General features: G+C 41.4%; 1 long non-coding RNA gene across 1 annotated transcript; it reads right to left on the bottom strand.

The window, feature by feature from the left end:
- Positions 1–47: 47 nt before the first annotated feature.
- LOC109305797 lies at positions 48–20,265 on the bottom strand. Its single transcript, XR_002099720.1, has 5 exons — positions 20,148–20,265; positions 6,784–6,908; positions 2,870–2,930; positions 1,593–1,627; positions 48–179 (listed from the first exon to the last, which is right to left on the bottom strand). It is a non-coding gene; the product is annotated as an uncharacterized LOC109305797 (long non-coding RNA).
- Positions 20,266–22,791: the final 2,526 nt, after the last annotated feature.

Here is a 22,791-nt window from a genome sequence, read left to right as displayed (position 1 = left end):
CAGGTTTGAAATTGTGGGTATCCCTGGCATGCAGACTCGTGCAGGGTCAGAGACCTGAGAACTTCCACAATGAAGGCTCTGTTCTTCTGCCTGTCAAGTCAACTGCCCCAAGGCCTCAGAGTTTCCAGGCTGAACGCTTAGAAGCTGTCAGGGTCTCCTGGTTTCCACCTCTGTAGCTGCTGCCAGTTTTAAAAAAGGAGAACAGCTTTGCAGCAAGAAGTATGGAAATCATAAGACCCCTACATTGTGCTAGTTTTCCCAAGACTTCCAGGCTTCTTGCTGGGGCTCCCAAACCACAAAGTTTCTGGGGTCAACTCCTACAACTTCTAGTCACCCAAATACCAAAGTACAGCCTCAGAGCTAGGGACTTCTGGCTAACCTGGGAGGCTTAAAATTTAGGTTCTCAGGACCAATTTCACTTCAAAATTTAAAAATCAAACATTCTGATAATTTCAACCACTTTTTAGCACATTTTTTTCCTTCTGCTAGGAATTTCAGAAACTTTTTTTGTCAAAATGCAAATTTCTCGTTGGAATTTACGAATTTTCAACATAACAGAAATTCTGACTTTTGACCAGATCGATCTGAAATCACAAACACCTATATATTGTACAACATATGATAATTCCAAATAGACAGTAGCCAGGTATTTCTCAATATTTTCACCATTTGTGTTTGGAATGGAAAATTGGATGATAGACATTTAGGCTTCAAAAATTTGCATGGAATGTTAACTTTATGAGAGGTGATTAGCCTTATACATCAATAGACAAAGTCATGAGGAATAAAATTGAGCTTGTGCAAATATCTATTCAGGATAAGTATCTCAGCATGTATTCACGCATTTTGCAGTAACAATAATGCCTAGTGCCAACATTTCCATACAGCCATAGATGACCAAACTGGGGCTTGGAGGTGCACAAAAAACTTGTTGCTCAATTGGGTTAAAAGGGCATTCATGGTGCAATAACTGGAGAATGTATTTTCTGAGGTAACTTTATTATAAAGCTATTGTCTCTGTATGGCTAAATAGACTTATTTGGAAATGGTATTTTTGGGGAAAATGTTAACTTTTTTTACAGAAAAAAAATTGAAAACCATAAATGTTTTTTCCACCCCCCACTCAAAAACCCGCTCCCAGACACTTTCTTCAGAAAATGTTGGTCAGTCAGTAGCCTAGTTTCTCAAGAAAATAGTACTAAACAAAACAAACAAAAAAATGACTGCCCCTATTGCTAAGGTTCATAACAGAGATCTGATTGTTTATAGATGTTTGGATAGAAGCAGCAGTGAATGGTTCTTCTCCCACACCAATTTTATCCAATTGAATGAATATGGTCTCTGAGTTTTGGATGGAAACCTCAGTATGCACAACTCCTGCAAATGTGATTACTACAACATGAGCTATAGAGTGCTTTTCTGGCAGCAGTCTTGGAAACTTCAGATTGTGACCCACTTTACAGCTTCCTACTTAGTGTTTCATGAATACTGCATATTACATATCTATATCATGGTCTGCAATGGATTATAATTCATTCAGAGATACAATCCAAGGCATCAGTGCTTGAACAGAACAAGCATTTGTTACTTACTTCACAAAATCTAATCCAAAGCTGGAAGTGGAGATCTAAAATAAGATAAACATTAAAAAAAGAAAACCCCTTGCTGGGTGAAATTATAAGAATCCTACGATTGCGCAAGTACTAATTACAGAATTTGGCTCACCTAAATCCAGACATCATAAATATTACATTTTATGGTAATTCCTACTAATTGACAGCAAGAGTAAAGAGCAATATGGCACAACTGTGTTAAAAAGAATAATTATAGCATTTGTGAAGTTAGAAATCAAATTTCATTTTTCTGTAAATTGTAAAAAATCAAAAATGCAGTGCCAGCCTTTACACAGTCACAGTCTTTATATTCTTAATGAGAAAGGAATAAAGGAAATCTCCTTCCCAAGAGATTTGTGCTCAGTTCAGGCCTAGATATGAAAACCTTGACCGGCATCCATAGGTATAGCAGGGCAGCTCTGCACCCTGGGCAATGATGCCTGCAGGGGCAGCAGGGGCTCCCAGTGCTGGAAGTACAGCTGGCTGGCACCAGCTCTTATGTTTGTACTCTCTTCTCTTCCAACAAAATCAGTGTCCAGGGCTACTGCCCTGGTGACATCCTCCCCTCATCTTAGTTAAGCTACTGACAATATCCACAGCTTCAGCCAAGGCGTATATGAAATGACAGTTAAGACTTCTGTACTCATTTTCCTCTGCGCTTTTCTTCATACTAGTCATTTTTTACACAGGGTCAGACTCTCTGAACCAGAATAGAGGAGCTCGAGAACTGCTTTATCATGCAGTAAGTTGCATTAGCCATAGAGGGTGCATAAAGGCATTCACTGCACACAGTCTACACTCATGGTCTACTTTAAGCTGTGAAAATCCTGTATGCAGGAAACTGGAAACTGCATGCAGCTGTCTGCTTCTCCTGGGAGTGTCACATAGAAAGAGAAACCAGTGTAAGTTACCTGTGGTCAGGGCAGGGGTAGGCAGATATGATGGGATGGGAAAGAGCTTAGTGGGTCTGCAGGGGGTTTGGTGAGTCTGTTGGGGGCACAGGTTGCCTGGGTAGGGAGCGAAAAATTACCCAGTCAGGCTTGGAGGGTTGGCCGGGGGGAGTGGAAACAGCTTGGCTTTTCCAGGCTCAGGGCTCCACTGCGAGTGCATACAGGAATTTGCAAGGTCAGACTAAGCCTTTCTTTGATTGGGTTAACCTAATTTTGATCCAAGTTGATCCAAGTACATCTACTCAGGTAAGCTAACTTAGATCAGGCATGCCACTTTTTTGAGCAATTTAAGCTCTCTCTACATACCTGTAGAACTGAGCATGTAGATTGTCCTAAGCCTGGAAAGAGTCCAAATCACAACTAAGCGCTGACAAAATGGAGAAGGAGAATTCTTACTACACATCCTTTCCCCCACTACCCTGCTAGCAGAAAAGGAATTTTGCAAAGGAGCCAGTTTCACACTGATTCTAGGGTCAGTTAAACAACTTCAGGACTACAGCAAGCAGGGAGTGTGGTCAACAGGACCTAGCCCATTAAGGTTATTGGATAGAATTTATATTATTTACTACTTGATCTAAGCCAACAAGAGACATCACTTCTCAGCTTCCTGTCAGCTTACTTTTGCAAAATATTAAACCATGCATGTACTCCTGAAACATCATGTATAAGATTTGTATTTTTAATGGCTTCCACTACCAATAGGTCACCCTAGTAAGCACTGAACAAGCTTCTTTTACAAGTCTGAATTCTTCTTACCTCTTTTTGTAGGACTTCCTGAGAAGCTTTAAATGTCATACTTGATTTTTTTTTTTTTATTCTGAATGGAAATCAGCAGCCTATACAGGTTTAATAATTTAGTTAGCATTTGTTTTGAAACATTAGGACACATGGTTCAAGTGTATTAGTATACACTTTGGAGATAAATAATTTAGCACATCTTAGAATTCAGCTATTTCAACAATCTGTCTAAAATGAATAGATTCTTCTCCCAGTTTGTGCTTCTTAAAGGGCACTTACAAGTTAGCCCTGTAGCTAGATATACTTTCATATTTTTGATACAGTCTTAACACAAGTCTAAAATGTGTAAATGTATGAAAGACTACCTTTCTCTAACAATGGTTGCATTATTTCCTAAATGAAATTGCCCAACCTGCTTAATGCTGGCACTACTGTTAGTGGCACAGACTAATGTGTCACTTCTCTCACATACCTTTCCAAGAGCAGGCATATCAGAAATAACATTAGTTGAGTCTGGATGTGACTGGGTACTATTATCAAGTTGCAAAACCCATAGAAGAAAGTCAAATTACTCTAATTGCTTCTAGTAATTAGAAGGAAAAACAAATAGCTAAGAGAAAATTGCTAGGGAGGAGAACAATTTAACATGGCAAAGAAAAGTAGCATAAACAAGACAAAGAAAAGTGAAAAATCAAAACAGCATGGCTATAGTCAGGTATATCACTTTGCCAGGCCTCTCTGGACCAAAACTTGTAGTGGTGGAGAGACTTGTGTGTCTCAATGATCCTCAGAGCTGTATGTTGCCTGGAGCCTCACACTCCTAGCACGGTCACCCATGGTGAACAGGACTGAGGGGAGGTTCCAGACAAACCACAGTCTAACCTCAACAGCAGATCAGGTGGAAGATGTCAGGTTCTCAATGGCTGTAGAAGAAGAAGGCTTTAGCAAGCTGTACATCTCCTGCCATCTTCAGTTCTCCCTTGCCACTGGGTCCAAACCTACACCTTGTAAAGACTGTGTGGTTGCTGTTTCTGCATGCCAGCTTCCTCATGTTAAACAGTCACATGTAGGATTCTACCTCAGGAAACAACACATTGTGCCAGAAGGTCTGGTTCTTCTCTAAAAGATGTGAGAAAAGCTCCACAAACAACACAGCATTGACTTTGGTATCCCATTCACAGCAGAATATGCTGTAAACTTAGCTGTAGTTCAGCAGAGGCATTAGTTTTGGGGAAGTTTTCTGCTCTTCTATCATCCCTTGACAGCAAGGGTTAATCTAGCATTATACACTACAAGTAATAGGAGCAGATTTGGAATGGAAGAAGCAAAATAAAAATGGAAATGCTGCTAGTAGTGCTCTATAAATCACTATAGGAATGTTATGAAAAAGAATCCAGATCATTCTCTCCCCCTCCCCTACCAAAAAATAATAAAGTAGGTTGAGTGTTTCCTAATGATAGATCCTGCTATTTGCCTTTTTTGACTAAACGACAAAATGAATCAAGTAAAGATAATGTATTCGGAGACAAGTAAAATATTTGATACAATGCCTCTCGAAAGCTTGTTCAAAGTTATTTTTAGTTGACTTGCATAGAAATGCTTTCATGTGGATTGAGAGCTGATTGTAAAACAGGGGTCAATGTATTACACTGGGAGTGGAGAAAATATTTAGTAAGCTATAAGATGTGGTTTACATATTAATAAACTGGATGTGTATTAAAGACATTTTAATGAAATATGCAGGTAAAAATTAGAAGTTGAGGTGAACACAGGTGAGGACAAATAAATAATGCAAATGAGGCCAAGTGAAATTAAGAGATACAAATTGGAAAAATATTAAATAATACGTTTGTTTAAAGAAAATAATTCAAACTCCAGGATTCAAATAGTCAAGATAATCTGTGATATGGTGAACCATTGCCAAAGACCTAGGGATGAGAAAGATTTAGGGATGATAGGAATTAATCTTAACTTAGTACTGGATTTTAAGTCAAATATGCTCGACTCTATCAAAGCCCAGTGCCCTGATTTAAGGTTCAGGGCCAATGTGCCTCTATTTCCTTATTATGAACAGTTAGGATTTTCAGCACTGGACCTACATAAATGAAGAAGCAGTGGCAGAAGACGGCAGTGGTCCTATTCTATCCCAGCATGGTCCTGTTCTACATTAAAACAATATCCTACACATAGTATGTTAGTCCAATTATCCATGCAGCAGTGCCTTAGGCTTTAAAATAGGGAGGCTGGAATGGTAGAGGACATCCCTTTTCTTTCATGAGTATGGTATGCACTTATTGTGTAGTAGGACTGCATTGCTTCTCTGACCCTGTGGATGATAATGGTAGCTTACTGTATAAAACTGAAAGCCACTTTGGGCTGAATTTATGGAGGTTTCTCATCATGGAATACAGGGAGAGCTAATGGCCAGTTCTCACCATCTCTTATGTGACCTGGAATGTCATCATCCATCCATCTGGGGCACCCAGGGAAAAAAATATCCTATGGATTTAGGATGGAAAACTTCTGTAAAGTTTAAAGGACTGCAAGCGTCTCTCTCTCCAAAATATCTTCTCCTCAGTGATCAATGATAGCTGGATCCTGAAAGAGAAGCATAATTGCCTCTCTCACCAACTGCCATCTGATTAGCAGCTTTGGGTGCAGCACCTACTGCCTGGTGCCTTTCAACCAGAATACTGAAAATTCACATGCTCTATAATATTGATTCAGCTGCAATCAGGGTCCATTATCTGATCCTTCTCCTGCCAAAAATATGGGACTCCACAGTTCAAGAGCTGGGGGACAGAGCATGGGGAGGGAATCTACTGGAAAGTCATGTCTATCTTCCAACCCTGGAAAATGTGGCAAGGTAGAATAAAGAAATCCCATTCAGCCAAGTGATAAATTATATTTGGGCTGGTTGAGGTTTTTCAGTTTTATTTTAGCAAGTTTTCAGTACTAGTTTTACATCCTCATCAAAATGTGTGTCGATACATTTCTTCCCTTCCTCAACAAAATTAATAATTCTAAAACAGAACCAGGTCTTTTCCCAGGTACAGTCATTACCCCTTGTTAAAGGCCTTCATTTGCTCTGGGCTCTGTCTCATTGAGATTATAGAATGAATCTTTCACTTACTCACCTTCTGGTTATTTTTCAATTTGTTTGAAGATGGCTACAATTAAGTCTATTTCATAAAAGATGAATTCTTCTAACAAGGAGCACTTTGCAGCTCAGAGCATGATTAGTGATCCTGAAACAACTCCGTGATCCTGAAACAACTTCTGCAATGTTGTATGTGAAGGAAGTTTCATTCTGCAGCTACTGGAGCACTCATCAGCCTTCAACACACTAACATTCATGACCTCTTCTGTTTAATCTGAAATCCTTACATAGCTCTTAGATGCTGTCTGGGATTTATTTAGATCCAGGTTTATTTATTTAATCATCTCATCACAGCCCACAGAATCAGGGGGGAAATAATTACCTTGTTGTTGGCCTTTCCACTCTTCTGTACTGAGAACTCAGACACTGGATGGACACATGCCCTTTATGTTATGGACTTGCATTCTTCTGCTCATTGCAAAACACTCAAAAAGCCAGCATTCAAAACTGCGACACAATGGATGGAAGAGAATTAAAATGAGGGATGCACAATGATTGAGACAAGAAAGTTAAATGTTAAAGGAATTACTCTGTTCTGATACATACCTCTAACACTTAATCTTCCTATTACAAGAATCTTTATTCTCGATGTATATAATTTTCATTTATAAAAATGATAACATCTTTAATTTGTATAGAACAGAGGGTATGGCAAGACCTAAATAAGTACCATTTCAGTTCAGTGAAATCTGGGCTTATGAATTTTAGTGTAGTAGAGCAGTCTTAGAAGTGAACACAAGGAAGCACCATGAAAGGATGCTTACTTGAGCTCTGGGTGTGCTATCTCCCACTTGGAAGCAGAGAGAGATGTGTGTATCTTTTTCTTTTTTTGGCAAAAATATTTATTTCACTACATATAAATACTATTATATACATATATGCATGCATCCACCCACACCCCTTCCCTCCATCTCCCCCCATACTTTGACCATTCTTTCTTGTGACCACTATGGTTCACTTTACAGTCCAAACACACACCTTTACACGTATACCATTCTCATTTCTGTTAAAAAACTGCACTGCAAATCTGCACATCTGCATTCCTGCAAGTCCACACACCTGATTGCCCATCACTGGCACCTTTAACCATCACAGTTACACAAAGGACCACCTCAGTGTTCCTCCTGCTCCTTACCCTCCCCCCCTCCCCCAACTCCCCTGCCTGTTTCCTTAGTCCATTCACTGGTCATTTTATTTGTTGTCATCTCTGTCGCCATCATCATCTCTGCCCTCTTTGGGAGGACCCATCTCTGAACAGTCTATGACAGTATAGTCTATGAAGACCCTATCTTTCATATTATGTCTGCCATCTCTTCCCTCTCATCTTCTACTGCCTTCCTGTACTATCAGTACATCTTATTCAGTCCCATTTTGATACAACCCTCAGCTGAGAGGTTTGTGCATCTGTTCATGAGTAGGGTCTTGATCTTCCACAGGGAATTCTTGAAGCAGGAGATGAACTGATTGAAGTGGGCTATTGGGGTTCCTTGCTGCTTGGCCAAGTGCCCATACAGAACCCTGTCACCATCAAGAGGTGGTACACAGTACCACAGGTACTCTCTTCCACACCTCCTTGGCATGTGGGCAGTATCAGAGGATGTGCTTGATTATTTCATCTTCCACCATCAGGTTTTCCAGGGCAGTTTGATGGGCCTCTCTGCCCCACACTGTTTTTCCATGCCCATATGGGAGTACCTGGTGGACTACCTACTAGGTCAAGTCTCTGTGCTTCTGCAAGTCCTTGTGGAAGATCTGCTCCCACACAGCCTAGAAGCTATCACCAGGTAGTAGGTCCATGGGTGACATGACATCTCTTTCCCTTATTGCTTCCTGCATTTTATGGTGGTTTGTCAGGGTCACTGGGGCCTCATTGTGCAGTTTGTATTTGTTCTTGAAGGGTTTCGGGATCTCATAGAAACATGGTGACTCCATGGTCCACTGGCATTGCTCATCATGTATACCCATCACTGTCATAGTAGTTGCCCTACAAAATACTTCACAAATCGGGTTGTTTTAGATTCTGTCCCCTTTGCCAGTTTGCAGATCTTGCTCATATACTTGGACCAGAGAACCAGCAGGATGTCTGGCATTCTTCTGCCTCCAAACAGTTTAGTTTTGTACAGTGTGGTCCTTTCTACCTTCTCCCATCTGAAATTCCAGAAGATGTGCGTAGCTCTTTGGATTCTGTGAATGACTTGCTCTGAGGAGGGGAAGACTAGTGTGGTGTGCAGAAGCATCAGTAATAACATTGCCTTTATGAGTGCCATGCAACTCCCCACTGACAGGCAGCATGATTTCCATAGCTCCAGTCTTTGTTTAGCCTTGACCTCAGTCTTTTCCCATGACTTCTGTCCAGTCAGCTCAGTTTGGCCCTGGCTCCGGAGCAAGACACACTGGTGGAAGCTTGTTACACCCCCAGGACCCCCGGGATCCCTAACAGGACTCCAGCAGATGCTGGAGAACCCCCAGCATAGCTGGGAGGTAAGTGGGACTTGTGGTGGGAGGGAACTAGCACAGTGGCAGGGCAGCTGAGAGGTGTTGAGGAGGGTCACCCCCCTGGCTTCTACTTTGCCCAGCCTCCCAGGGAGCCATGTAACTGGTGCCTCATGAACAGAATGTGCAAACAAGCAAGTTCTTGGCTCAATGCAAGAGTTAGCATGGGAGTTCCCTCAGGAGGGTGTGCAGGTGAGGCATGAGGCCCAAGCCTCAGGGGAACAGTTGGCACAGTAGTAGCCAAACTACTACCTGTGCAATGGTGGGTGGGATGCGTTGCACCCTGAGGTTCCCCCTTGTGGTTGGTTCCCTCCCCTCTGGTACTTCTGAAGCCTCCACACATGTGGAACCCATGGTTTTGGCTTCCATTCAGATGGAGCCGCTGGCTGTCAGGTTTGGGGGCTGCCTGGCATGACTCCAGGCACATGGGATCAGGAGCATTGTAGCCTTCCCTTGTGAGGTTTGCTTCATACTGGAGTCTCTGGAATCCCAGATAGTGCAGCTCCAGACTGCGGTGCAGAGGGTGCCATCAGAGATGCTGAACAGGAGATTGACTCCTACTGCCAGGCCTTTTGCCCCAGGAAAGAAAAGGAAAGACCCAAGTTGCCTGCCAGGACCAGGGAGGACAAGAGGCACTCCCACATTGTTCAGCCAGGAGGCTGGACAAGGGTTGTCTCTGGCCCCAATGCTCACTGTACCAGGGTCACTACCCCCCTGAATCTCTGCAAGAGGTATGAACCTCTTGCAGCACCAGTAGAGCCTGCAGAGCTACCAGCTATTGCAAGCGATGAAGAAATGCAACCAGCTACCATCCCTAAGACAAAACACGGGGTGGTCATTGTGGGAGACTCCCACCTGAGGGGGACAGAAGGAGTGATCTGTCACCCTGATCCCTCAGCCCAGGAGGTTTGCTGCCTCCCAAGACCCCTGTATCCAGGATGTGGCTGAGAGGATCCCAAAACTTATTCAGCCCTCTGACCACTACCCTATGCTCCTTATCCATGTGGGCACAAATGACACAGCTTGGAGGAATCCCAGCTGGGTCATGAATGGCTACAGGGGCTCAGGGGTTTGGAGGCACAGGTGTTTTTTCCCTCAATCCTTCCAGTTACAGGTCATGGGCTGAAGAGGGAGAGACAAATTGAGACTGTAAACAGAAGACTGTGGCACTGGTGCCATTGTGAAGGGGAGTCCATCCCAACCTGTAGGAAAGAGCTCAACAACCCCCTTGGCTCAACAGGGAACTCATGGACACCCTAAATCTAAAAAGAGAGGCTTATAAAGGATCTTAGACAGGAAACACCACTAAGAAAAAGTATTCTGCACTGGTCTGCACCTGCAGGGAGTGAACTAAGAAAGCCAAGGATGCAACTGAACTGCAACTGGCTACACGAATCAAGGACAATAAAGAGTCCTTCTTCAGATATGTGGAGAGTCAAAAGAAAAACAAGGTCAGCACTGGATCCCTGTAAACCAACTGGGACAGCTGACTACTGACACCCAGAAAAAAGCCAATCTGCTTAATGATTACTTTGTGTCAGTTTTTCACCAGCTCAAAGGGACCACCCTGCCTAACGTGATGTAGGATGACCAAGGTGAGGGTGAATATATGCCCACCACTGGCATGGATCTTGTGAGGAAGCACCTTGAGAGGCTGGATCCCCACAAATCACCTGGTCCAGATAGATTGCACACGAGAGTGCTAAAGGAACTGGCAGACATCATAACACAGCCACTGGCAAGGATATTCAAGATCTTGTGGCACTTGGGCAAAGTACCTGAAGATTGGAAGAGGGTCAATGTGGTGCTCATCTTCAAGAAAGGGAGGAAAGAAGACCCAGGGAAACTACAAGCCAAATCAGTTTGACCTCAATGACTGGGAAGATTTTGGAAAAAAAATAACAAAACCATTCTTGACAAGCTAAAAGAAGGCAACATTTGGAGGGATAGCTAGCTCGGGTCTGGGATGGGTAGCTCTTTCCTGACTAACCTCATTTCCTTCTATGACCAGGAGACATATCACCTGGACAAAAGTGAAGAGGTTGATATCATATATTTGGACTTTAAAAATGCCTCTGACCTGATGTCCCATGATACTCTCCTGGAAAAATTGGGCAACTATGGCCTCAACTACTTCACAGTCCGATAGCTGGGGAACTGGCCCCAAGGTCGGACCCAGAGAGTGATAGTTCATAGAACCGAACCAACCTGGCACTCAGTGACTAGTTGTATCCCCCAAGGCTCCATTTTTGAACCTCTATTCTTTAATGTCTTCAGAAATGATCTGGACACTGGCATCAGAAGCAGACTGCCTAAGGTCACTGATGACACCAAACTTTGTGGAAGAGTGTCCACACTTGAGGATATGTTAATGATCCAGGCTGCCCTGATAAGCTTGCAAGGTGAGTGGATGAAAACCCAATGGCATTTGACATGGAGTAATGCAAGGTGCTCCACTTCAGGAAAAGAAACCCACATTACACTTACAGACTTGGCAATACTATGCTTATAAGCACCATAACTGAAAGAGACATGGGGGTCATGATTGACCACAGTTGGCAAAGCAAACAAAGCTGGCTTACATCTACCGATGCATCTCAAGCAAGACACAGGATGTCATCCTCCCGCTGTACTTGGCCTTGGCGAGGCCACAGCTGGAGTACTGCATCCAATTCTGGGACCACAATTTAGGAAGGACATGAAGAAGCTTGAAAGAGTCCAGAGGAGAGTCATGCATATGATCAGAGGGCAGGAGAACAGGCCTTATGAAGAGAGGCTGTGAGCCTCTTCAGCCTGTAGAAGTGCAGGCTCAGGGGTGACTTGGTGGCAGCCTATAGGTACATAAGAGGTCTGCATCAGGATCTGGGGGAATGCCTGTTCACCAGAGCATCCCAGGGGATGACAAGGTCTAATGGTCACAAACTCCTGCAAGACCATTTTAGAATAGACATAAGGAAAATTTTCTTTACTGTTCGAGCCCCCAAGGCCTGAAACAGACTTCCTCCAGAGGTGGTGCAAACACCTACTCTGGACACTTTAAAGAAACATTTGGATGCTTATCTTGCTGGGATCCTTTGACTCAAGCTGACTGCCTGCCCCTTGGGCAGGGGCCTGGACCCAATGATCTTATGAGGTCCCTTCCAGCCCTAATGTCTATAAAATCTATGAAATCTAAGGTTGAACTCCAGCCTGGGAATCTTTACCCCCTGGCAGGGAAGGGAGACCATCAGGGCCAACAGGTCCCCAAGTTTACCAGTAATAGGCAGGTGCTTTTGCTTACATTGAGCTTGGCCTCCATCACTGTTCCATATACCTGGGTGTGTTGTAACACCCTTCTGACTGACCACTTTTCCCTGCATGATGTTGAGGTTGTCTTTGTAGGCCAGGACCTTCGTCTCTTGCTAGTTACTCTCATGGATCCCTATTCCACCGATTCTGAGGTCCTGTCTGAGTATCTGTGCTAGATGTTCAATCACACAAATAAACATGGTCAGAGAGAATGGGCATCCATGATGGATGTTTAACTCCACCGCGATCGGGACTATCAGGGATCCGTTTACCAATACCCTGCTGCTCAAATCTTCAGCCAGGTGATAAAGAACCAGGGATCCCCTTCTTCTTCAGTCTCTTGAGTAGGAACCAATACCTGGTCATAGGTCTTTTCTCCAGGTCATGGTTCAGCACAGTGGTATTCAGCCCTTTCTTCCATTGCTACTATACTGCATCTCAGAGCTGCATCATTATCCCTGCTCTACACCTATCTTCTGCTATATGAACATATCGAGATTTTTGTATTGCAAAATCATCCTGATGATAGTCAGTCTTAAATAGTTAAATGTGAGCCCCCAAGAAAACTTTTCTTCAATACAGCACAACCCAGACTAAGTTAAGTTGTTAATATTTGATTTCTTGACACCATTATCACTGGCCTCTCCTGCAATTCTCTTAAATAACATCTCTGCATCTTTAAAATACTATATATAAAATTTGTAATCAGAGATATTTTATTTGCAATCAGTGCTAGTCATGTGCATGTATCCTGATATTACCTGTTAGGTATCTCTCTGGATTCTGTGAAAATTAGTAACGTGTTTTAAAGTGGTAAAGCACTCCATACATTCAAAGTGTTTATCTTTAGTCATTTAGGTTGTCTAACACCAGATCTAGACATGGCAGTCAGATATAACTTGGCACTTAGATATCTATGTTATATTTCTTCTTTAAAAGTTATAAAAACATGTGCATGTGTGTATGTGCGTGTGACAGCCAGCCAGCCAGAGGGAATAATATATGTGTAGTAATTAAGATGTGTATTTTAATATCCATTTTAGACTTGAAAGTGGTCTCCACTCATTGCCTTTCTCTGATTCAACTATCGTAAGCACAGTGGTGAGTATTTTGATTGATGTTTAAGTTCTGTATCAAACTATTCCATTGCACAAAATAGAATAATCACAAAAACCACAAGTACAGTATAGGACCCTGCTTTACCTGTAGAAGGATTTGTTGAGATGGTTTGGATAAGGATGATCTTGCCTTAGGCAAAGCATTAGACTAGATGATCATCAGAAGTCCCTTTCAGACCTACTTTTCTATGTTTTTCTATGACTTAAAAAGAACCACTTACATTTCCAAATGCTTCTGATTAAGACAAGCTTTTCTGAGATACACACACACACACAGCTCTCTCTTCCTATATATATATGTCTAGAAAGAGAAAGAGAGAAAGCGAGCTCTATATAGAACTCTCCCTCTCTCTCTCTCTCTCTATGTATAAAACTTGTCTTAACCAGGAGCATTTGGAAGCTTAAGTGGTTCTTTTTAAGTCATAGAAAAACATAGAAAAGTATGTCTGAAAGGGACCTTTGATGATCATCTAGTCTAACACCCTGCCTGAGGCAAGATCATCCTTACCCAACCCATCTCAACAAATCCTTGTCTTACTGAAACTACACAATCAATCCTGTGCAAGGATATATATTATACATGATATGTCATCTATTACACATGACAAAATTCAAATTCAGGCTAAAAGTGCAATGGCTTTTCAGCTTTGATCTGGATTGCATGGTTTATCATTATTTGTTAATACTATCCAGACTTCAAACATGCACTTACACAGCTATTAAATTAGGGTTAAAAGTTGCTGCAGTTTTAAAGTGAAACTTCTTTAATGGGCTAATTTATATATTTAAATATTGTTCTTCCTTACAAAAAAATTGAAAGTCTTTTGTTGTAATTTCTAAAACCTTGCACCAAACAATTTTACTGTACTATTCTGGAATATTTCACAAGATAGTGAAATTTATCTCTTCCCAAGCATACCTTGACTTTTTGATAAATTCTATCTCAACAGGTATTTTAGCACAATCACTATTACTTCTGTTCCAGCACAAGCCATCATTAATGCTTCCATTTTAATTAGCATTAGCTTTCAGATAAATGTCAGATTTCTGGTGAATATATCTGGGTTTTTTCTTGTGGAGCTTAAAGTGAATGCTTATAGTAAGCCAAGTATCTCTTACTAGATATAGAAACATATTTCCTTTTACAGGGACATTTAACCTGTTCTTGAATTAAACTGAGATTAAATTTACATTCAGAGGAAAACAGCTGGCTCACATTGTAGGTTTCAAAATACAATGGGTTGTCCTCTTTCTGAATTGGCTTTTCTATACATTTTTAGTACTCCAATTATCTAAAACTAGATATTCTCTGTTGCTTGGTAAAAAGCAAAAGTATTTGTATGAAATTGAAACCATTATTTTACAATTAGCAGTTTTTAAACTGATCCTCTCCAAGCATCATCACTATGGTAACACATTTCAGATTCCTCAAGTCATAAATAATATATATTGTTTAAAACCTTCTTTGGTTGGTCAGATTTCCCATATATTTCTTTACTTCCTCTCTGTCTGGATGGCAGGGTGTTTTTTAGTGACACAGACATTATATCCCTCTAAAGTTCCTTGCCATGCAGACTTTTTGGTCCCCTACAAGCTTCTTCTCTTTTGACATTGGTGCTGCTGCTATTTCTTGCTAATGATGATCAGATAGTCTAAGGACAAAATACATTTGGAAAGCTCTTGGCATATATTATTAAGTGAATGGGAGATGATCAGTTACAGCAGCAGATGATTAGACAGGAAAGCACATTTTACTTGCAAATAGAGCACAGTTGGCAAGTTAACTTGAGCAGGTTTCAGTAGTATTGAAGTGTCATGTTAGTACTTTATGAATGTTTGCAATAATAGCTCATAGACTAAGACATTTTTTCTATAAAACGCATTGGACAATTGTTGCTGAACAAAAGCCATCTTCTGAAATATTGACCTTATCTAGAAGGCACTATGAATTTGTTAATGGAGATATGCAACATTATTTCCTGATATCTTAATAGAGTGGATGAACTTAAAACTTAAAAATGGATACATCTCAGCAGCTCCAGAATTAAGGCTCAGTTGAAAAGTATCCATAAATCATTTTAAATTTCTTTTACTAGGTCTAAAAATAAAAACAAGTGTAAAAGATTAAAAAATAAAATGAATTTTCTGTAAAACTAAATACATTTAAATTATTTTAATTACATTAAGTGGACCCTTTCAGATATTCTTTGTTGTCCTGGAGGATTTTTATACTATACTCTTTACTATTTTAATATTACTGTGGCAAATTAAATCCTGATTGTTGAGATCTGAACATGAACTCTGTTCTAGATCGGGGGACAGTAACTTGTGACCCATGACGAGGTTGGATCCAGTGAAGGGCAGCCTGGGAAAATTGGGGACATGTAGCTGCACTGAGCTGCCTACTCCTCCTCAGGCCTTCTGGTTGTTTTCTTGTGCCAATGTTTGCTCTTACTGTGAAGGGCACGGAAGGAAGGGTAAGAGCAGGTTGCTAGGGGCCTGGGACAGATGTTGCATAAACCAATTTGACCCAAATCAGTTAAATCTGATACTACATTCAACCAGGTTTATCTCAAATCAGTTTCAGCCATTTTCAAACTGGTTTACATGACCTGAACATCTGTTCTATTATAAGTTTAAACCAGTTTCTGATCACTTAAACCAGTTTGTGTGTAACGTCTGTCCATAGCCTGTGTGTTCCAAGTGGCAGAGATTTGTAGCTTGTGGCAGGGGGCCAGATCACAAATGTCAGCCCACAGCAGCAAAAGATTGCCTGCCTTCTGCTACTCTAGGGTTTTGGAGAGTCTAAGGCAAGGGCCATTCTTCAAGTGTATAACTGTGCTGGGCTTTTCAGGTATTGCAATCTATTAACATTATTATTCATAACTGACTCTTACCTATACTGATTATTAACTACTAAAATAATTAAATATAGGGTAAGTACAGACATTTCAAAAGCTGCAGGTGAAAGCACTAATTATATTCTACTTTACTTAGACTGCTGCAAGTCAGAGTGGGAGTGAACTGAACAGACATTTGCTGCTGTGTAGTGGGGAGAGAGGGCTCAGTGACTGCTTGTACTGGCCAAGGCCAGGAGGCAGGGAATGCTCCTACATTCTTCCTAGGGGCTACCAGAGTGGCTCCTCTCCCCAGCACCACCCCCACACCAGCTGATGACTGTTGGCAGAAGGAGAAGAGGGGAACAGATCCCTCCTGCTGTGAGGACTCCTCCACAGATTGTTGGCTGGGGTCTTGGAGGGATGGGTCCAGGTTCATGTGGCAGGGGGGCTCCCCTTCTTCCTCTGCCCCAGCCTTTTGACAGCTACACCCAGGAGTTACAGCATGAGGCTGCCTGGCTTGGCTTTTCACTGTGCCAGGATCTGGGGCTGGGGAGGAAAGGAAGGTCCTCCTCCCATGTGGACCCAGCTGACCCCCCACCCTAAAACCCCAACCAGCAAACTGTGTGGGGTAGGGTCCTTGTTGCAAGGGTGGATCCCTTCCTACCCCACTCCAGCCCCAGTTCCCAGCATGACAAAAAGCCAAACCAGGTAGCCCTATGCTGCACTTCTTGGCTGCAGCTTTCAAGAGGCTGGGGCAGGGGGAAATGGACCTGGGCCAGTCCTCCCCTCAACAACTCTGAGACCCAAGTCAGCAAGCTGTCGGAGGCCATTGCAGCATGAGGTCTTCTTTCCTCCACACCTCCCTGCCTGAATCTCCTGACAGCAGCGGCCAAAAGTTGCAGCCTGAGGCTGCCTGTATCAGCTTTTTGCTGACCTGGGAACTGGAGCCAGCTGGGCAGGAAACAGCCTCTCTGCCCCATGGCTCTGGCCTGGCCCCCACCAAGACGCCAGCCCACAAGCTTGGTGTGGGATCCATTCAGCAGATAGATTCTGTTTCCCCATATCTCACCCTGCTATGCAGGGAGGAGACAGCCTGTTCTGTCTCCTCTCTGTGACAGCCTGGGGGCAGAGCTGGGCTAGTGCACACCTGAAGCAGAGGAACACCAGCCAAGGCTAGCAAGCTGCCCAGAGAGGGGCCCCTAGATGGTGGTGGAGTGTGACTTAAATTGAAGCGTGATTGATGTGGTACATTAAAAAAAGCACTATAACCTCAAGAGATTTTGTCTGATACCACATCCATCGAGGGTTAGTCTTGGAGGGTTAGTCTGTACCTATAGTCACCATTGAACTGAGGTTATGGAAACAAAGCCCGTTTTTACATTACGAAGTTCTGTTGGCAGAGCTATGTAGGTGGGGAAAAATGTAGCACTCGAGTTATTATTTGCATTGCTAGCAAAAACTCTGTTTTCTGTGCAGCTCTGGCAATAAAAAAACTCCCTGCCAGCAGAGTTATGTCCACACCAAGGGGCCCAACTGCCCTAGTGCTGCTTTTAAAGCTTAAATGACTGCAACCTCTATACACTGCAGATTTAAAGCTAAATCCTGTCTTGTCCTCTGGGCCATGATACAGGCTTAAACCAATTGTTAAGAATCTTCCTAAGTTTTGCATACAGTATAAGTTAATGCCTTGGAGTTGTGAACTGCTCTGTACATTATAATGAGATTCCTGACCCTCAAACCTAACATACTAGTTTAAAGTCAGCATTAATCATTTAATTGTTTCACATTTTAGAAGAAAATATCCTGCTAAGGAGAGAACTAGAATTAATGACAAATGACCTCACTTACAGACAGAATAGATGTAATACATAAACATTTAAATCCTCTAAACAGCATTTTCTTCCACCTAAATTGTTATCGTGGGGAAAAATCACTCCTCTTTGCCACATAACCTGTTGAACGCCTTCAGTTTTGTTGTCTAAAATATAGGTGACAAAATGCTTTCATCTCAAATATAGATTATTCCAGAACCTAAGATACAAACTACCTTTTTGCTGAATTAATATGCACAATTTTGATTTATGAACACCTTTAGTCATAACATTTTCCATTTAAGCCATGATATTTTTCATAATATCTTTTCATCAAATCACTGTGTCATAAAACTCATTTTATGATGAATATTGAGGCATATAATGGGTTGTACAACATATTTTTCCAAGGTAAGTCACCTTTAGGAAGATAACAAAGAAAGCATTCTCCATCAAACAGAGTGCCTTAAACAATACAGTCCTTTACTATCTGAACCATATGTTAAGTCACTCCCTTCCTTAGTTTCCTGAACTTTACTCTTTCTCAGACTTTCTAACCTCTTCAGGAAAAGAACTCCATCCTGCGAATCCCTTTATGACATTTAAACTGGGGTTTTTCTCCAGGACCTCAAAATCCATCCATCACTAGCAGTGCTGCACCACTCCAGTGTTATTACCATTTCCCCCCTTTCATCTCGCATTTTCAGTGCTGTTGCTCTTTTCCACACACATGCACACAAACCCTTACCTACCAGAGAGCAGTGCTCTGGCCAGTGTTCATCATGTTAAGGTATAAGAATTTTCAAAAATGGAATTTTTACTATTATCTCATGAACCAAGGCATCATTCCTGCTATACAAAGCGTGAGAGAAGTGGTTCTGTAAAGTCCATATAATTAATTGTCTGAAATCTTGGCCTTGCAGAGATGGTACTGTGAGCTTCCTTCTTAACTATGCTGAGTTTGGACAGTATTTGGAGAATATTTTAATTATTTTCAAGGATAATAATCATATATGATTATATAGTGTAGCTCTTGTTGCATCTTCTTTTTTTATTGTTTCCCTGGTGCTTCCCATTATAAGACCCAGCTTTCAATTCCTTATACATTTCACAAGAAGTTAACCATTCAGGCAGAATGTTTCCATGTTATATATTTTCCTCTGTTTAATTTTATTTTATTGATTGACTTCTGCCAAATTGTTCAGTCCTTTCCAGTAACAGGACTGATGAAAAACACATTTTTTGCTCATGTCAGAAAAGAATGCTTCTTTTTTAGGGCAGGAAATTGAAGTTTATCAAGGTGGGGTGGGTATAGTTAGTATTGTGATTTTTGTGTTCTCTGTTAAAGTCTGACTAAATTGAGTCAACTTACAAATCTAGAAAAATAGAAGCAAAAGAAATACTGGGAAAAAAACAACATAGAAATAACACAGTTAGTAAAACCTTTCCTCTTCATAGCAAACATTGCTGAAGATCCATCCACACTGAGCAAACTATGTTATCCTAGCCCAAACTCCCAGTTTACATCGAGAGAGAGGCATGCTAAGTACAACAAAAGAAAGCGGGGATGAAGGCCAAAGGTACAAGTTAAGATCTTGAGAAATGGAGGATACAGAGATTACTGAAAGCCCTTGGAGCATCTTCTAATTATAAGCATAATCATGTCATTTTAGAAACATTTTGATGGTCAAGGATTTTTAAATGCAACATAGAACAGAAGTCCATTTTTCTGATAAAATAAGAAATGTTGAAACCGACTGCTGCACAGTAAATTTATATGATTCCAGGATCACTTGCCCAGGTTATATACCAAGATAACTTTCATGCTTTTAGAGTTACTTTTTACTTACAGAAACATAAGTCTGAAAAGAATCAGGCCAGATCATTCAAATTTTATCATCATTAATTTAAAAAAAATATTCAGGAATTAGAGGTAAATTTCAGTTTGTACTGTGTAATAAATGAATGATAGATAGGAAAAAATTAGAAGACTAGAGTCATGCGAAGAGAAAAGAGAATAAAATGTAAATGGGAGGAATTACTTGGGGGGATGGCAGCATTCAAGATGAAGCTACCACTGAGAATATAAATAAGCAAAATTGCACTGCTGCAGCTTCAGAAGCAAGATAGCTTTACTTCAAATACCTAAGGAAGGAGCAAGTGCTGACTCCTCCAAGAAGCCTCCCCTTCCATTTTCCTTTCAGGAGAGATCAACTCCTTATGAGTAAAGACGGAAGAAGCATCATCCCAGATGGCTGGGAAAGACAAAACAAAAGCTCTGTTAGATCAAATGCACTCAATGAGAGACCATGAAGACGCTGGTGAAAATGTATTCCCAAAACAACACACATTAGCTTCCAACCTCAGGTGGTAATGTTCTCCCTTTACCACAATAGCTGTGACAGAGTGGGTTTTTTCCTTTCCTCACCGCCCAGGTACCTGGTGTAGGTGAGGAAATAAAATGTTATTCATTACATCTTGTCAGTTATCCATTTGATCAGGGATCCAGTTCCCTGACAACCAGACTAGGAAGTGTACTTCATCACAGAATCATACAATAATAGATTACATGAGTATTATAATCATTACAATCATAGATTATTATAAACATAACCCTCCCAGGACTTTCAGACTAGGGAATCCTAGCTTTGTTGGTCTCCCAGCCCCCACTCGCTGATCACAGAGCTAGAGCTAGGAAATAAGAATCTCCCAGCCCCTGTTCCCCGATTGCAAATGTGGAGCTGGGATCTCCACAGAGCTACTGGGGCAGAAGGTCATTGTCTCCTCCCAGGCTCCAGTGGTGGAGTCCACTCTGGCAGCAGCCAGCTCCCCAGGGGCAGGGAGAAATGTCCCAGCCCCCACCAGAAGACAGCTGTCTCCTGGCCCTGTGCTCCCTGCCAGCCCCTGCGTTAACATCCAGGGGGAGCCTAGAGCTCCTCTTGACTGCTGCAGGGGGTGGGTGCAGGGCTGGTGGACTGCTGCCATGTTCAGCAAATCTTCTCCTACTTCCCTGAGCGTGTAGATGCCTGCCCAGGGTCAGATTACTCTAGAATAAATGACTCTAGAGTAAACCTACCCCAGATCATTTGCACATGTAGACATTCCAACTGCTAACTTTACAAAAGCTAAGATCATTTACCAACGCACCCCAAATGAACCAGTTGCTTCACCATATATTACAATTATAGGGTGAGCATTTCCCCTACCTGGGTAGCCACTTTTCCTGGAAAGATAAAACAAAAAAAATGATATTCAACACTAGATAAAATCTGCTGGTTCTGTCTTTGGATGCCTCCAAAATAGTGTCTTCAGTGATCATAACATTAGGACCCAAACCCAAACCCTACCCTGTTGAATGGGTATGCCAGTCATGACATATTGGAAACACTTTTGGAATGTTACTATCAGCAATGCCTTCAAAAAATCCTTCATATTAGTTGGACAGAGAAAAGAATAAATGCCAGCATTTTGGCTCAAGCAAACACCACCAGCATTGAAGCAAAATTTATGCAACACCAGCTCTTTTCGACAGGATGGGTTATGTGGAGGCCTAACAACTGGTTCCCAAAACAGATCCTGTACTCTCATCTTACCAATGATCACTGCTCTATTGGTAGATGGGAGGAAGAAAGATGCAAGGACATGTTGAAGACCAGTTTGAAGAAATGCAAGATTAACATCAATACCTGGGAGACTCAAGTACTGAACTGTCCCCAGTGGCACTGTGAAATATGACAAGACATTGATCATTTTGAGCAACCTCACCTCACTATGGAAGTGGATAGATAAAAGTGATAAAAGGTACAGAGCTGTGACCTGAAATCACCAAGATCTACTCCTTACTCCTGTAAATATTTGTCACAAAAGCAGTCAAACATGCAAATCTCTGACTAGCCTCCTCAGTAATCTACAAACTCAAGGATGACTTCCTTATTTACAGAAAGTCCTTCTATCAAGGGACTGGTGACAATAATTTAACACCTGTAGACTTAGAGATAAATACATACAAAGATTGGGTTATTAATTTTTAATATATTTAATTCCTTTTGTGAATATTGCCAAGGCATAAAAAGTAGCTACTTAGCCATTCTGGATAAACAAATACATTGATGGCTAATATTTTTTTGAAGTTTTTCATCCAAATGCAATAGATCCTCACTATTTTGCATAGCAATTTTACATAGCAATCCTCACCATTGCTATTTAACACAGATTAATGCCAACAAAGAAAAAGAAAACAGACCAAACAAGCAAGATGTCAGATACTTGACTGAGTTTCCTGTGCTACTGCTCTCCATAAATCAACCTCATCTCCATCAAATACAATTCAGAGAAAGCAGCTAAACATATTCAAATGGCTCTTCCTTAGTACTTTCCTCCAAATTTTGAATTTGGTCTTAATTTTATCAGGTTTACTCCAATGCTCTAAAATTCTGAGCTACCATAGAGCATGACAAATTGCTTCTTTTCTCACTGTAGGAAGTAAAATATTTCTATTTTTTTCCCCTCACAGACTCTTGAAAGAGGCTCTAATTAAAAAGAAAATATTAAAATGATTTGGGCAGATGACTTTATTGAACCAAAAACCCAATATATTTAATCTCACTACTCCCAGAGTTAATAAACACATTTGAGAAACTGGTGGGATACATAATCAAGTGTTGCTTTCAGACCCATTCTCCTGAGCATTTCTTAAAGTTTGAATACCTTCTACACGTGAGTGGGTGCATCTACTTGTGCATTAATGTGCTTTTGTTCATGCCCATTAAATTTAGTACCT

This window comes from Crocodylus porosus, unplaced genomic scaffold (genome assembly GCF_001723895.1).
Source record: "Crocodylus porosus isolate Cpor-Errol unplaced genomic scaffold, CroPor_comp1, whole genome shotgun sequence".
Classification (NCBI taxonomy): domain Eukaryota; kingdom Metazoa; phylum Chordata; order Crocodylia; family Crocodylidae; genus Crocodylus; species Crocodylus porosus.
The sequence above is the reverse complement of the archived record's forward strand: the minus strand, read 5'-3'. Positions and strand labels throughout refer to the sequence as shown.